Genomic DNA, 16,517 nt, shown 5'->3' with positions numbered 1-16,517 from the left:
GCGGGGCTCCGCTCCTCGCAGCTCCGCAGAACTCCCCGCGGTCCCGCGCCGCGCACGTCGCCCCCCTCCCCGATCCCGGCGCCGAGCGGCTCCGCCGGGCAAACGTTTCCCGGAGCCGGAGCGAGCGGTTGCGATAGGGGCGTAAGATGAGACTCCGGGGCGTTGTTGTGATTGCGGCTATAAAAAGAGCCCCTCATAAAGTAATACGCGGGGAATATAACAAACCACCTGCTGCATGTTGACACACGCACACGGACTTCAGAAGGAAAAAAAAAAAAAAGAAGTTGCGCTGATAGCATCGGGCGGCTGTGCCCGAAAGGCGGAGAGCGGGAGCGCGGCGCTCCCCAGTTCCCCGCGCCAGATGCGGGGCACAGCGGGGGGACACCGCAGAGCACCTCCCTGCGGGCCGCGGGCCCCGGTGCTGCCTTCGGGCTGCGTTTCGGGGCCGCCTCGCTTAGAAACCTGCCCGTATGTTCAGCGCCAGCCCTTCCGTGCGCTGCGTGAGCCGCATCCCCCGGTGGCTTTTAAACCCCTTAGCTTGAAAGTTGCGCATCGACTCGGCGCTGACACACACCGAGAGAGCCTAAAGAAAAAAAAAAAAAGAGGGAGAGAAAAGGAAAGAAAAATCCCTCTTGCTTGTTTTGTTTCTGCCTAAATGGCCGTAGCGCGGAGCAACTCTCCAGGGAAAGCCGCTCCGAGGGGTGTTAATGTGGTCGATTTGGGGTACAAATGTTTGGAAATGTTTCCCGATTCGCACAGAAGGAGGGGGGATTTGCAAACTGTTGCTGCCACATGGCTCCTCCAGCCTGTCCATTCTCATTGTAATGAGGCCGGCGCGTGCCTCATCTGCCGCGCGGGCGCTGCCACGGGCCGGCCGGGCACGCCGCGTGCCAACTGGGACAGCGCGGCTACGCACCGCTCCGCGCCGCTCCGCGCCGCCCGGCCCGGCCCGGCCCCACCCCGCCCGGCCCGACCGCCCCCCCAGGAGCAGAGCTCAGAGCTCGGGCGGCGCGGCGGCGTGTGCCCATTGGGCCATTGTTGCTCGGAGCTGAGCCCATAAAAATCAGAACATTTCTATTAAAGGGTGTAACGATCACTATTGAGCCTCTCGCTACAAATCGATGGCTTCTTTTCCATACAAATGCCTGCTTATGCCTTTATGTTCTCCATCTGTTTGTAGCTAACACCTGCCATTCAATAAATCGATTTGGCCATTTAATGTAACAGCTTCCCGGGACATTTTTTCGTGCCAGATGCCACAGCAGCTCCAAACCTCGCCCCAGCCCCTCGCGGGGATCCGCTGCCCAGGCACGGGGCTGCGGCCGGCACCGCGCTGCAAAGCTCCCCTTGGTCACTCGCTCTTTTGCTTGCTTGTGGCCGGTGGCACCGATCCCGTTTTATTTAGCGCCGTGTTATCGCAGAGGAACCCAGCCGGGCAAGTGGCTCTCAGGGATGCAGTTTTGGTGCTGCTGGGGCTTGGTGCGCTTCCTGTAGGTGTGCTAGGAGTGCCTTTGGAAGGCAGCTGTATTGCTTTAGAATGAATGAATGCAAAAAACAAAACACATAATACAAACAGTTCTAGATGTGGCACTGAGGGATGTGGTTAGGGGGTCTGGCGGGGCTGGGCTGATGGTTGGACTTGGTCCACTTAGTGGATTTGGATTTCCTTGTCTTTTCCAACGTTAGTGGCTCTATCATTCTACGATTCTATGATATGAGCGTATTTCACTTATGTGGTTCTGTTTGATGAGTAACTCAGTGCAAGCTGTAGGCACCACCCTCAGTGCAGCTGTCAGTAAAAGCCTGATTTCCTATAGAAACTTGCTTGGAGGCCTGCGGTCCCTCGGCACTCTCGCCTGAGATGGATGAGCAACACTGGGACAACTTCTCATAAAAAATGCTCCTGGGAACTCTGGCTGGAACTGAGAGAAGCACCAGGGAGAAACTTGAATCTTTGTTAGGTTTTGAACCTCAGAGCTGTAGGTGGGATTGGGAGGCTGGCTGCGCCTTGCTAGGACCTGGTGTTTGTTTGCACAAAGGACACATGTGGGTCAGCAGTCATGGCTGGGCCCTGCCTGGAGCAGCATAACAAAGCACAGGCTTTGGTTAAGGGAAAACCCCCCTTTGTGGGCTGCTCGGTAAACCTCCCATGGGCCCAGCATTGGGAATTCCTGCCTCATAGATCTGTCTTCCAGCAGATGGTTGGGTAGCCCTTGGCTGCTTAGAATATGTCTGGGGCTATGGTACACAGCACTGGGATCTCTTGAAGGAGGCTGGTAAGTGGCTGCTGTAACCACTTTCCCTGCTCCCTTGGTAGCCTGGCACGAGCTGGGAGCTGTGGAAAGTGCAGGACAGGATTTAGGGTCCTCTCCAGAGGCTGGTGCTGGCACCGCATCAGGATGAGGGCTGTGGGGCTCACAGCATTGCACCTGCGTGCACACCAGGGGAAGCTGGTCTGAGCAGCTGCAGCTCCTCTGAGCAGTAACAGTGAAAGGTATTTAAATACAGCTGGACACCTAGGTAAGGAAATTCCTTTTAAAATCCCTGTGCTGGAGGTAAAACTTCCTAATGAATAACGAGAAAAAGACCATCCTGACTTTTTACCCGTAGCACTTTTCTTCTAGTAAAAAAAAAAATAAAAAAATTGTTAACCAGCAGCAGCTGCTTTTGCAGGCCATCAAAAGTGATCCTGGATTGTCCAGATGGAGTCACTCAAGACAGAGACATGAGTGAGGGCTGCCCCCGGCTCCAGGATTTCTGGGTTTGTCCTATTTTAAGAAGATCTGCTGTCCTGCAAACGCCGCTTGTGGGAAATGATTGGATGCAGGAGACCTCGCGGGGGCCCGCCAGGCAGCCTCATGTGGAGCTGTGGTGATGCAGCATGCTGACATTTTGACATAACGTGGTGATGATTCTGTGCTAGCATCGGCCCTCCGAGAGAAAAGTAAATATGTGACATATTGTTCGGGGAAACAAAATAAACCAAACAATGTGGTCCTGTGCCCAGCGACTGATGCAGGCTCTGCAGACCCATGCAGACCCTCTTTTCCTTTGTGATCCGGGGATGCTGGGAAAACGAGTGCGTCGGGGTATCCGACACCCATCCCTGGCCCATCCAGCGCTCCTCCTTTTTGTCTTTGTGTGCGGCCATGCAGGGAGCGAACACAGAGCACCCGCTGTGTTCCCATTGTTTCTCCTGTCTAATGGCCCTACTTAGCCATGGAGGAGCGGGATGGATTTGCGCCTTGTGCACATTGTTCTTGGGGTTCAAAAGAATACTTAAACTAGAGCAGTAGTTAGTATGACAATGGAATAGAAATGAACATTCACTCCAGTTGCTGCGGATGGCACAAGGGCTTAGATAATAGAACAAGGGAGAAGAAAATTAATGAATCTGTCTGTTGACCCATCAGCATAAATATCTTGTCAGTCACATGTGACAGCAGATCTATCTGGATGGCAGAAGCTGTGCTTGCCCAGGCTCCCGGTGAAGTTCCTTAAATCAAGTTTCCATCATTCATGGAGATAGCTGGCCCTTGACTGCATAGCATGCTCTAGGTGGATGAGCAATAAATGCTTATCTCAAGTGTCCAGTCATACAAAGCAATGCTGCTGAGGGCACAGGGTACCTGATATTTTCCTTCTGCTCAGGTGCCCATTGAGGCCATGTCTCCTGCAGCTTTGACTGATGTGAAGAAGTGCAGAGGCTATTATTAGGCTGAGCAGCTGTGTGGAACCCTACCTGAAAGTCCGCTGCTGCTGGAACTCCATCCCAGGCTGATGAAGTCAGGTAACCACTGAAGTGTCCTTAGCTGACTTAAATCACCTGTGGAAAGGCACACACCTATGGAAAGATCCATTCCAGACTGCAGAGACCCGCTGCATCCTGGTGTAGCTGTCATGATGGAGGAGTTAAGCAGAAGGTTGAGCTGGGCTTACTGTTTAAAAGCCTGGAGTGAAAAATGAGGCCACTGCATGAGGCTCTGTAAGCACAAACACAGACTCAGAGTGATAAACGTTCTCAGAGCTTAGGGTGGGATTTGTCTCACCTCACTTTAGCTGTGTGACTGGTAGGTGGGCCATGTTATGTGTCCACATTTCCTCTTCGGACAATATTGAGAGATGGGACCATATCACCTGTCCTGGGGGTGGAATCTGTATCAGACCAGATGAATTGTCACCTGTCACCTGTCACACAAATCCTTCTCTCCAAAGTGACAGCCTAGATTAGGTGAGACCCCTAATTTTTAAATAGTTAGAGAGAGGTGAGAGTCATCCCTTCCTGAGCAGCTGAATGGATGAGTCAGTCAGAAGACAGGAGAGGAAAAAAGAACCAAAATGATGCAGTTTGCCAAATGCACAGCAGCCTGGGGAGGAGCTGGGAGCAAGGAGTGTCTCTGGGCATTGACTGTTGGCACTGCTTGGGACACTGAGGTTAGGATGAGGTATGCCCAGTCCTGTTGAGAACACAGTCCTTATGACAGAATGTGCAGAAGTGGCTACTGGATACAAAGAGATGCAGCCTCATAGGTAGCTTTTGCTTTGACATTTTCCATTGAAACCTTTTTTATACACAGAAAGGCGCCCAACAAAAGGCATTGGTCTGACACAGAAAGGGCGCAACGGATGCAGAAGGTGGGGATTGTGCCACAATTGTGATGCAGAGAGGAGTGACTTGTACAATCGGGAAAGACTAACACAAGATTCTGTTCTAAGTTCGTTCTTAATAAAATCTGGAGTGTTGTAGTGAATGTGGATGGAGATTTCAACTAGTATGTACCACAACCAACGAACAACTTGGTAGGTTACAAAGCATTTCCATCTTATGGTTTATACATTCATAATGCTCCCAAATAGAAATAGTGATGGATCAATAGATTTAAAATATGTCTGGGTTTTATTAATTTATTAGGGGAGCTCATAGTTAACCCTTGAATAATCAGATTAAAAGCAGAAGGCGTATTTTCTGGCATACGCTTTTCCGTGGACATTTTGCTGGTCAAATGCCAAGATATATAACAACTTAGATACCCGGTGTGTTTATTATCTAGGATCTAGCAGAGGCTTTAGCCTTCAGTCTTGACATTTACACAGTGGCAGCTGAAATCTTTGAAGAATAGCACCAGAGATGCTTTATCCCACGTACTGGGAAAAGTTTTATTCTGTTAATGATGAATTGCCCAGTGACAGCACTTTACACAACACATTGTACAACTGCTTATTTTGGTGCCTGCTTGTTTTCCCATTTAAGAGTTTTGGCCACACGTTCATGTTCTGTTTCATTTCATGCTTGCTGCAACCCCCCACAGATGAGTGCTGCTTCTTGTCTCATTTTAGAAACAATTCGCAGCTGATTAATTCTCAAAACTCTTGAAACTGATGAAAACAGTGAACATTCACTTGCGAGGGCTAACTCCAGCTTTAAAGTATTCCTAGATGTAGCTTTTATGTTTGAGATTTTTGGCAAGGCTTGAATAAACCTTTTCCATCATCAGATGTGGTAGGAGGAGCTGGAATCAGAGGGCAGTCTATGTCCCGTTGCCTTGATTTTTTTTACCCACCACAATATCTGCTATGCCTCAGATATCAAGTGTAAACAACAGAGCAGAAAAGTCACTAGGGATGGTTTCCCCTGCACTATCTCTCCAGCAGTGGATGCCATCAGCAGGGAAGTAATGACAGAAAATGCTGGGAGATACAAATCTAGCCAGGATATGACTGCTTATGCAAGTTCTGCCTGCCTTTCTGGCTTGAGGGGATTCAGCTTACTTGGGGTTGGTGACACAGGAGCAGCAAAACCCCCACAAAACACCCTCTGCAATAGACCTGTTTTGAAGCACCTCTTCATGCTGCAAGCAGCAGGTAAATGGTTGAAGATAGGCAATATATCCACCTGCCAGGTTGTTTTGATTTTGCTTTTTTTTTTTTTTGTTTTCTTTTTTTGTGGTTCCCAGGTGCTCTTAATGGAGGTGGTATGATGATGCTCACCTGAAACCAGGCTGCCCTGCTGGAAGCTGTTGACCTACCCAGATGCTTGTGATGGGCTCCTTGTGCTTTGACATCACTGATCTGAGCTCTAGCATTGTCCAGCTTTACGGTAAGATAAAAGCGATGGGCTGGAAAGAGAGAGGCTGTAGGGGGAGGAAGGAGTTTAGTCTTTGTTGTATAGTATTGCTTGACTCTTGCAGCTGAGGTAGTTGTGTTGTTGTGGGTGTTTAAGGGGAGGATGAGGGTGTTGGCTGGCTGAATGATGGAAAGCTGAAAATGGTATTCAAGCAGAGGAAAAGGGGAAGGTACAGAAAATGTGTATGATGTGCTACTGTGGATGGACTTGCTCTTCTGAAGGCAACAATTTAGGGAGGAGGGTGGAAAAAGTAACTGCATCCTAACTGGATGTAACTGGATGCCTTTGTGTTGCTTGGTGCTGGTTCTTAAATTGGTTCTTTATATTGGCTCCTGGTTTTTGTCCTTTTTTTTCTAGTTACAAGTTACTAGTTACCTGATGAAGTTCTAGTTACCTGATGAAGTCAGGTTCGATCTTAAAACTGTTGTTTGCGTTACTTTTCTTGATGCTGCTTCTAATTGTGTGGTCGTTCAAAGGCAGCCAGCAAGAGTGATTAGAAGGCTCATCCATATAAACGACTGTACTTGAGTGACCGCAACTCAAATGAGGAAATACCAACAAAAGCTGCTGTACAAACAGAATGCTTGAAGGACAGAGCCTGGCTTAGAAAAATGTAGTAGTGAATATAGTGTAGTTAAGGCTTGCGGTCTATAATCACTGGAGAAATTTCAGTTTGCTTCTAAAGAAGAAACTGATAAGTTTTATCACTTAGAGATCTGCTGTAGGCTCTAAGCCTTGTACTGCTGCTGACTCCCAAGCAACTCTAACTATAGACTCCATAGAGATGTATCTTTTTGGTATTGCATAATGTAAAGTTTAGGCTAGCCTGGAAACATGCTCTCTGTATTCCTACTGAATGCTGGTAAACCAATAACAGGGGCCACTGAATTCTCTGTCAGTGTGTGATCATTCAGATCTGCTTCCTATGATATTCCAAGCTCCGTCTTGCATTCATTGCTGCTGCTATGAGGCCTGGCACGTCTTAGCTCACAGGACAGTACTTCTTAGTAACAGATCCACTACAGCACAAGCAGCAGCAGTGCAAGCTGCTCTCTGCTGTGATTCTAACACTCCTTTGTGCCAGTATGCCTTGTGGCATACATCAGTGTAATAAAGTTTCTAGTCTACTCATCAGAAAAAATGTTCACAGTCATTGCATGTGGACCAATATCCATTGGCACTGAGGCAGAAAGGAGTAAATTCACTGCATGCAGGTGATGCTTAGAGATGGCAGTGACTTTTGGTCACTAGTGAGTTGGGTGGCAACACGGAAAGCTGCCACAAATAGCATCCAGTCCCTGGAGCCAGCAGTTTTTGCTGGCGACTTTGCCAAGGACTGCTGAGTCAGTGGTTGCCAGCAGCCCTTAGGTTTGGACTTTTGTACTGAGGAACCTGAGGGCAGCTGGAATGTGCAGCTCTGCTAACAGGTGACAGTGAATTTGTTGTTTTAACCTAAAAGTTAGTAAGTCACTGAGGTCACTGCAGTGTTAGACATTCAGAGTGCATTTCTTGTATCCAAACCTGGTAAAATCACATAGGGGTGGTTAGATGGTACCTTCTGACTCCTTCCCTTTCCTGAGCAGTTCTCTCTCCTGTTCTTAATGCAGTGCTACAGCCATGGGATGATTTCCCTTGGCTGAGCTCAGGGCAGTGTCTCAGGCATGACTCGCCCTGTTGGATCCTGGTGTTTTTCTTACTACCCCGAGACAACAGGTTGCCATTGGCTGCTGTGGGACATCTGCAGAGGTAGGGCAATTGGGAACAGAGCGATGGTGTGCAAAAGCCTCATTCAAACATCTATTCCTGATTAGACACCCTTAATGTATGGTTTTTGTTTGTTTTTCCCTCTCTCCAAAATAGAAAGTTGCTTCAATGAGCTGTTTTCCTGGGAGTAGTACCCGACTCTAAGTGCCACTCACTCTTAGGGCAGGAGCTGCAGATGAAACTGAACTACTGGTGGTGTGTATCTGTGATATTGCAGTGTCTGGGACTCTGCACAGGTCTCCCCACCCATAGAAAAGAGACAGGAGAGGGCCACACAACAGATGGAGATGTGGAGCGGTGGCTGTGTGAGGAGACGCAAAGCGATGAGTCAAGCAGCTGTCAGAGGGAAGCACATTTCCCCAAAATGGAGAAAGCTGGGCCAGAAATGGACTTCATAGTATTTTCTGTAGCTCATGAGTGTGAAGGTACAAAATGGGATTGTCGGGCTATGATTTTAAAACAAGTAGACTTTTGTTCTTGTTAAATAAACATGATTAGATTGTAGGATACGATGCAAGAGGCAGTTGTCATATGTCACAGCCTTAAGAGGATTTAAATAAATCAAGGCCCCATACAGCTTTTCCTTTCAGGTTCACCTTGTTTCCTATTTCACCTTCCTGTGTCTGTTCTCTCTTGCTGATTTTGCAGTCAGTTTTCCAGCTGAAGCAGTGCATAGGGTCTCCCCAGGGATTATCCTTGACTCAAAAGGGCAGACACGTCTCTGGGGGTGAAGGGATCTCTTGGGGCCTGCAACAGTGCTCTGAGACCAAGGGGCTGAACACTTAGAGGCACCGTGGCTCCATACACTCGTGTAGTGGAAGAGGAAGGAATGAGAGATGCTGCTGGAGAATAGAGGTGCATTCTGGAAGTGTTGCTGTCCTGTGGGGTTTTGGTAGTTGAACCTGAATTGGTGGCTATTCTCTTTCCAGGCAGAACAAGCAAAAAGATCAAAAGACCAAAGCAGATTATTATATGTTATAAAATAAAGAAACCAAGTGAGGGATTTTTGTACTCTGATAGTACCAGTATTGTGGTTGTAGAACTCTTCATCCCCAAATCCTCAGTCTTGATTTTGGAGACCCCAGCTTAGGGGTCTGAGAGCCTCAGATCCTAACACAATCTTAATCTCCACATCAAGAGGAGAGATACTTCTGTACCTGGACTGGTCTCTGATGCAGAGATCTTAGAGTGTACCTGCGAGGGTTTTTGGCTTCATCCATTCCTTTGGCTGTTCTACTCCACTGAGCAGAGCTTGTTCCATGGAGAGAGGTGAATGAGCAGCACTACCTCAGTCACTTTTCATTCTTTCTTGTTGTTCTAGTCCAATCTCTTTCCTGAATGTGTGCATCTGCTTTTTGGTGTTGCTTAAATTCTGCCCCACACTAGTCTGCTTACATTGTTCCTGAGGCTTTTGTTGCTCCCACTATGGAACACAGGGGATCTCAGCTGAACTGCAGCACTTCCCTGCTCACAGTCCCTCCTTTCCATTCTTGTCCCATCCCCTTTGCTCTCTCTGAGTGGTTTTAATTCCTATTTCCTTTGGTGTTTTCATTCCTTTTCACTTTCACTTCTCTCTGCTTGCACTCCTCTTCCCTGCCTCGTAGAATGCTTCTGCCTCTTGTATTTGCCTAGCTCTTTTACGTTCTCTTGTGATCTTCTTTCTACATGCCTATTCCTGGCTTTTTTTTTTTTTCCTACTGCCTTGCTGCTACTCAGTTTCTCCCTGCTCTATCATATCTACTGTAGTAGCTGAGTGAATGCTTATAAGAACACAGACTCTGCCAAAGACATTACGAAGGAAAATGCATTTACAGCTAATGTATGACCTTGGGTTGATGAGAAGAGACTGTTTGGTTAGCTTAGTTATATTTTCTAAGTAGAAAGTAAATAAATGCTTAACTTAAATTACACCTTTATTACCTCTGTTCATCCAGACATCAGAAATGCGGGAAACCACTACAATAAACAAGTGCTGCCCATTGCCCATTTCTTTGGTTGACTGCCACCCACACACCTCTCCTTGTGTGCAGTCATGGGCTGTTCATCTTCAACCATGGGCAAGTTCCCTTCCCCACCTACAAGGCTTCTCAATCCATTAAACTGACTTCTTTGCCTCATGCTGTTGGCATTACAGTAGCTGTAGCTGTGGTGGGCAGGTGTTGCCTTGAGGTCATGGACACTTTCTTGTCGTGTGGTGAGCCAAACACTGCAGCGTGACTTAGAGGAACTGAAAGTGTGTTGCAGGCACTCATTTGCGTAACTGAGTGGTTAGCTGAAAAAGGTGGATTGTCTGTGAGTCAACATCTTTACCTGCCATCCTTGTTCCTTGAATGGGTGGTGCCACAAGCTGGTGGCTGCCCAGCTGTGCAGAAAGGGCTGTAGTCTTCTCCACATAGAATCAATAAGGTTGGAAAAGACCACTGAAGTCATCTAATCTAACTGTTAATTCATCCCCACCAACCCACAGTGCCCTCAACCCACTGCTGCATCTACGTGTTTTTTGAATGCCTTCAGGGATGATCACTTACATGTGTTAGAGAAGAAAACTCCAGCAAGTGGTTCTCCTCTTGCTGCTATTCTGTGCACCCAGGGAGCTGTCAGCAAGCCAGTTCAGTTCCCAAATGCATCTCCTGTCCATCACCTGTCAGTGGTGCTCGCCTCTGGGACTGAGCATGGCAATACAGCAGGGTGCAGGTCGGTCCTATTGGTGTTGCCCTGTGGTGACTGAGAGCCCAGAAATGGTGATGTACACACAGAAGATCAGTTGACATGTGGTTGTCTACTTTTCCATAGTGCCTGAACTCTACCTGCAAGGACATTTGTGCTTATCTTTCAGGAATGCAGCTGGCTCAGCTGGGGCCCATCAGAACACACTTTTGTTGACTCAAGATTATTTTTCTAGCAGATTTCCGTTTGAGCTGCTCACAAATGTGGGAATTGCTGGGTTAATCTTCATAAAAGATAGAAAAGTTGGCAGCAGAAGGAATTTTTGAAAAAGCAAATTAAAGGAGAGGAAAGAAGCGGGTGTGAAGTAAATTATTTGCACTGGAGTGTTTTCCTTTCTGACCAGAAGAGAATGTAAGGGTATTTCCTGGGGAGAAGAATGTAGAGGTGTCCTTCCTTTGCTAATACAGAGGTGAAAATCCCGAGCAGTTAAACATTTTCCAGCTTAGACGTGCCCATTCCTGGCAGAAGAGACTGTAATTAGCATTTGCTAGCCCTTTGGGCCTCCCTTTTAGTTCCCACATACATTTAGTTTGCCGCAAAGAACAAAGTTGCAGTACAGACTATCAAGGAAGCTTTTCCAAATCATGTTACTGTTTCACATGTGCCTGCGTAATTCTTGCAAAGAAGGAAACATGAACTAATATAACGTGTTTATCACACAGCTCAGAGAATGCTGTGGCCGTTGCCGGAGGAGATTTCTGCTCGTAAACCTGTCCAGTGGATTTTCACATGAGAAAAGGCTTTCTAGATGGTGGCTTCATTCACTGCCCTCCAGCTCTTTGGGAGCAGTGAGCACTGGGCTGCTCTTGGGGCAATCCTAGCATCTTTGTGCTCCTGCAGCAGCCTTGGTCTAAGGGAACAGAGCTGGTGCAACACTTCTGGAGGGAAAGGGTCAATGATGTTTGAAATGAAAGCAAACTGGGGTAATTCCCCAAGCCTGAGCAACTACCTCAGGAAGAGCCTTTCTGATAGGCTCTTCAAGTCTGATGGACTTGTAATTTGTAATTTGCTGTGTCTCTTCATCTTTCTTATGGCGCAAGCAGAAACAATCTTTTTTTTTTTTTTTTTTTTTTTTTTTTTTTTTTTCTGCTGCTATAACAACATTCAACTCAAGGCTGCCTTAAGGACCTGAAGGAAGAGATGCAAGGAGGATTTTGGGGACTCTGCTGCACATGTGTAGATAGGTGTAGATAAAGTGTTTTTTTGAAGAAAGAATAAGCGTAAGTGAAGAGGACTTTTACATCTTTTTGGCCCCCACTGCTGAAGCCAGTTACTCTTTCCAATGGATTTAGATAAACTTTTGTTTTCTTAGCTTAGTTTCAGTTTTAATTTGCAATAAAAATAAAAATAACAAAATTGAGGACTTACTGTTTTCCTAGCAAGAAGGTTCCTTATGTTCCTCGGTCACTCTTGTCTTGCAGTGTATCTGGAGTCTTGAGAGGTGGCCCTGCATAACCTGGAATACTAGTGTTTGAGGAGTGTCTCTTATATGAGATCTCCAGTACTTCTGGCTCCCCTTTGAGCTAACGGCATTGTGAGAGCAGTTTTTCCTCTGACCTAGAAAATGTAACTTCTGGCATAAACATGTCTGACGTTGTGAATGTGACTGTGGGTGTTTATATGTGTGCATGGGACCAACACCCTCACAACTCCAAAAGGTGAAGTTTCCGCTGGGCATATTGAGGTCTCTTACTGAAAACCGTCTTGCAGTTGGACATGTACAGCAGAGTGCTGCGCAATGTGCAGAGCTGCTGTCCGAATCCATGCGTCCCTCTGGTCCAGGTGCTCCAGGAGCTGAAGTGGTGACTGGGTGTGTTGCAGGAAGGTCAACAGCTGAGTGCTCAGGGCCAAAGCTGGATGGTGAGAGATGTTGGTATCTGGAGGTGGGACTGTTTGCATAATGCAGCTCCCAGGTTTCAGACACTGGGTGTGGAACGTGCCCGTATTTTTAATCAGCCTTTGCTCTGTTGCATGCCTCCCATTAATCCTTCGGTGTAGCTAACCTCTGCAGTAGGTGAACTTTTTCCTCATCCCGTCGTTGCACGGCTGGGTTCCACTTTGTACCCACTGTAATTACGAGTGAAATACAGCATCTTTATGATGCCCCGGTAGTGCAGAGCCTACAGTCTGGGGCAGGAAATTCCCATCATTAAGGGTTTGCTGAGCTCTCTCTCTGCAGAAAATGACATTTACTAATTACATCATTTTGATGTATATGATACCCAAACCAAACATGTTATAAATTAGCAAAAGCTCATTTGTTTCATGAAAAGTATTGTTCTTCTTTTATTCAATGACCTTTTTGTTCCTTTACATCCTGGACCAATCAAGTGCTGGTGCAGGAGCTGACTTCTGAGCACAGACAATAGCTTATTCCGTCTATTCTGTTCAGACGACTGTAGGAATAGGCAGTCACTTTGTCATGTGGAGACTGGAGGTTGTATAAAACCCTTTTTCCCACCATTTAGAGAGAGTCTGAATCCTGAGAGGAAAACCCTGTCATAATAATAATAATAATCCAGAAGCTAGAGCCCATTGAAGTTTTCTCAGCTCTCTGATTTGGGTGGGGTTGGAATGCAGCCCTCTGTGGCTGAGCCACAGCTGAATTTTTAGGGCTATCACATAATTGGTTTTTCTCTGTTTCCAGCAGCAGGTTGTAGGGTGGGTTTTTATTTATTTATTTATCTGCCTATTTATTTGTTTCTTTGTTTGTTTTCAGTGAGCTTTATATGCAGTTTCCACAGAGAAACTCCAGTGCTTGCTGGTGTAACAAGTTCTGGGGCTGCTGGCTGGCATAACCTGTTGATATAGGCTCCAAACCTCTGGGACAAGGAGTGCCCAACATGGCAGTACTGAGCTGTACTGACTGCCATGGGAGGGCTGGAGGACAGAGAGTAATGGGGAACCATTTCTGCAGCAAGGTCCTGATGTGTACTCTGCCAGCAGCTTCAATCAGTGCCACAGTGCCACTGGGAAGCTGGGGCAGAACAGTGGGGTGGGAGCAGGAGCAGGAAGAGGGCTGAGACCTCCCTAAAGTCCCAGAGCAGTGGTAGCTCTCCAGTGTCACTGGTATCCACAGAGGAAGCCCCACGATGCAATCTGAGAGGCGTTACATGTGTGCCATGGGGTTAGAAGGCTGGGAGACTTCATTAGCATCATTCGTACATCTGAGTGGTAGCTTAATACTGTTCTTCTTAATGGCCCTTTTGGAAGCCAGCGTGTACCATTCGCAACAAGTGTTTATCTTCCAGCTTTTAAGACAGACGTCAGAATATTTCCCTCCTTATTCATGCTCCATCTTTTCTCACAGCCCAATTATTCATGACATCATCACCTTTTCCTCCTCAGCCCCAGACACAGTGTTTCTGTGGCTACAGTTTCCTGGACAAGAATTTCCAGTTTGCATTGTTGGGGGGCGGCGGTAGGGGATGGGGAGGGGGGGGGAGCACAACAACAAAAAAATGGTTGTTCCGTGTGGAAACATTAAATGAGAAACGCAGCCATGGAAAAGTCAGATGTGCACACATGTACACACACTGAGCGACAACAACAACAACCACCAAGGTTATTATAATTAATTTAAAATCTGTTTAGAAAAGGGTTCCTTTTATGTTGGACTGGCTCTTTAAGTGGCTCAAGAAGTATGAAAAACAGGAAATCAAACTGCCTCATTAGGAATTGACTGCTCAGTAATTAGAGGCTAGAAAACAAAACAAGGAAAAGCAGGTGGCGAGTGAGCCCTGAGCAGGCAGCTATTGTACCACGGCAATGTTCTGCAGGCTGACAGCGTTATTTGGTCAGAAAAGTGTTACTTCCATGGAGAAATGATGATGAGAATCATCCCAAGTTAAATGGGAAAGTGCTGCTTTCTCAAAGTGGGTGCAGCGGCTGCGAGCTGGCCTCGGTCTGGAGCTTAATTTGCAATTAGGCAGGATTTTGCTGGGCTCAGAAAGACAACTCTGTTCTCCGGCATCGACTGCTTGCCCGTGAAAATCACGTTAGAAGTAATTATCAAGTGATAGCATATTTTGCTGATACAATCAGATGAGATAACTGCAGACATTAATATCAATTATATTTTCTAACAATAACCTTTGCTAAGAAAATGCTGCCAACGATTTCCAGCAAATATCTGTTCGTGCTTTAGTCATGCTAGGGCTGCTGTATGGGTTTGCTTGCTGTCCACGTTTTTGTCTCTAGTTTTATAGGAAGATGCTTTTAGCAGAAAGCTCACATCCAAAGTTTCTGCACGGTTATGTGCCAGAGCCAGATGTGAGTTGTGAGTGCTCAGCATGCCCGAGGTCGGGGCCTGCTTTGCCCATTGGTGATGGTGGTGGGACTTTCTGTCTCGTCCCAGTGCACCCCAGTACGGCACATGCTGTGAAAGACAAACGCTTTAGGGGATGGTTTCATGGATATGTAAAAGAAGGTTGTAACTGAACCTTTTCCCAAGATTTAATCAAATGGATGCAAAAAATAAAAAAAAATAAAAAAAATAAAAAAAATAAAAAAAATCTAAAAACAAACAAAGCAAAAAATGACATGGACATCATCAAACCATTTTTGTGCACAGAATAATAATGAAGGAAGTGCCTTTTTTTGTACAGCTCTGCAGTAGGCAGAAAATAGAAGCTACTTTTATTGTATGCATTTTTTTTTCAGTGGGAATTTTAGTGCAGATCTCTAAAAACAACAAATACCAACCAGTGATAAAGCGTGAGTATTTGCCTACTGTTTACTGCTGATATCCTGTCAGGATATGGTGCAGCTTGATGAGTGCCTGTTGACTCAGGATGGGCCTGGGGACTTTGCATGGTGAAATCCTCTATCAGGAATCACAGAATCATTTAGGTTGGAAAAAGCCCTTACAATCATGAAGTGCAGCCATCTACCTGATCCTACAAGTGCACCATCATACCACGTCCCTAAATGTCACATCTACACATCTCTTAAATATCCCAGGGGTAGGGGCTCCACCACTTCCCTGAGCTATCTGTTTCAATGCCTAACTACCTTTCCATGAATAAATTCCTCCTGATATCCAATCTAAACCTCTCTTGGTGCAACTTGAGGCTGTTTTCTCATGTCCTATCACTTGTCACCTGAGAAAAGGGACCAAATGCTGAACTCTAGGAATGAAGCTGAGCAATGCATTTCCACTGGCCAGGGACTAACTTGAGTGGCTGTGGCTCTCCCTGAGAGTGCTCCAGACAGACCCTTGATAGAGTAGGTCTAGAAAGTGTGGATGCGGGTTTGAGTGAATTTCTTCTGGCAGCCTCTTTGGGGAGATTTCCTTTGGTTGGTAGACTCATGTTTTTTCCCTGTTGACTTACATGCTTACTGCAAGACTAGAGGTTTCCTTATTAGCAAGCTGAACTCTATTCGTAGGTCTGTTGACATTTACTATAAGTGCTTGAGCTGGGCAAATAATCCATGAATATATGTTGACATTTCTAAATCAATTTGCTTTGGCTGGTACTACACCTGTCTAAGGATTACTCTTCGCAAACATGCAATGGTCTGACTTCTGCTGTCATAAATATTAACAGAAAGTGCTTTTCCACACTTGAAACTGGCTTGTAAGGGTGTTAGGGCTGGGCTTGCCCCTGTGTGTATTTATTAGGGAGTGTATATCATTTCATGGCTTAATTGCCTGATTGCAACCAACTATGTTACTGAAAACTGGGGTAACTGAAGCACAGGAGGCCTTTGAATCCTATATTGCCACAATTAACCTATAGGGCTGAACATTAGAAAAGGCATAAATCAAGATAGGTGTGAATGTGTGCAAACTATAAATAACCTTAAATGAAGGGGGGGGGGGGGGGGGGGAGGAAAAAAAATAAAAAACAAATAGAAAAAAACGCTGAAAAACAAAAGGACAACAAAGGCAAAAGGAGAA

Source organism: Lagopus leucura, unplaced genomic scaffold, assembly GCF_019238085.1.
Source record: "Lagopus leucura isolate 7727_CA_CO unplaced genomic scaffold, USGS_WTPT01 Super-Scaffold_1, whole genome shotgun sequence".
NCBI classification, from domain to species: domain Eukaryota; kingdom Metazoa; phylum Chordata; class Aves; order Galliformes; family Phasianidae; genus Lagopus; species Lagopus leucura.
Note: the sequence above shows the minus strand (reverse complement) of the source record.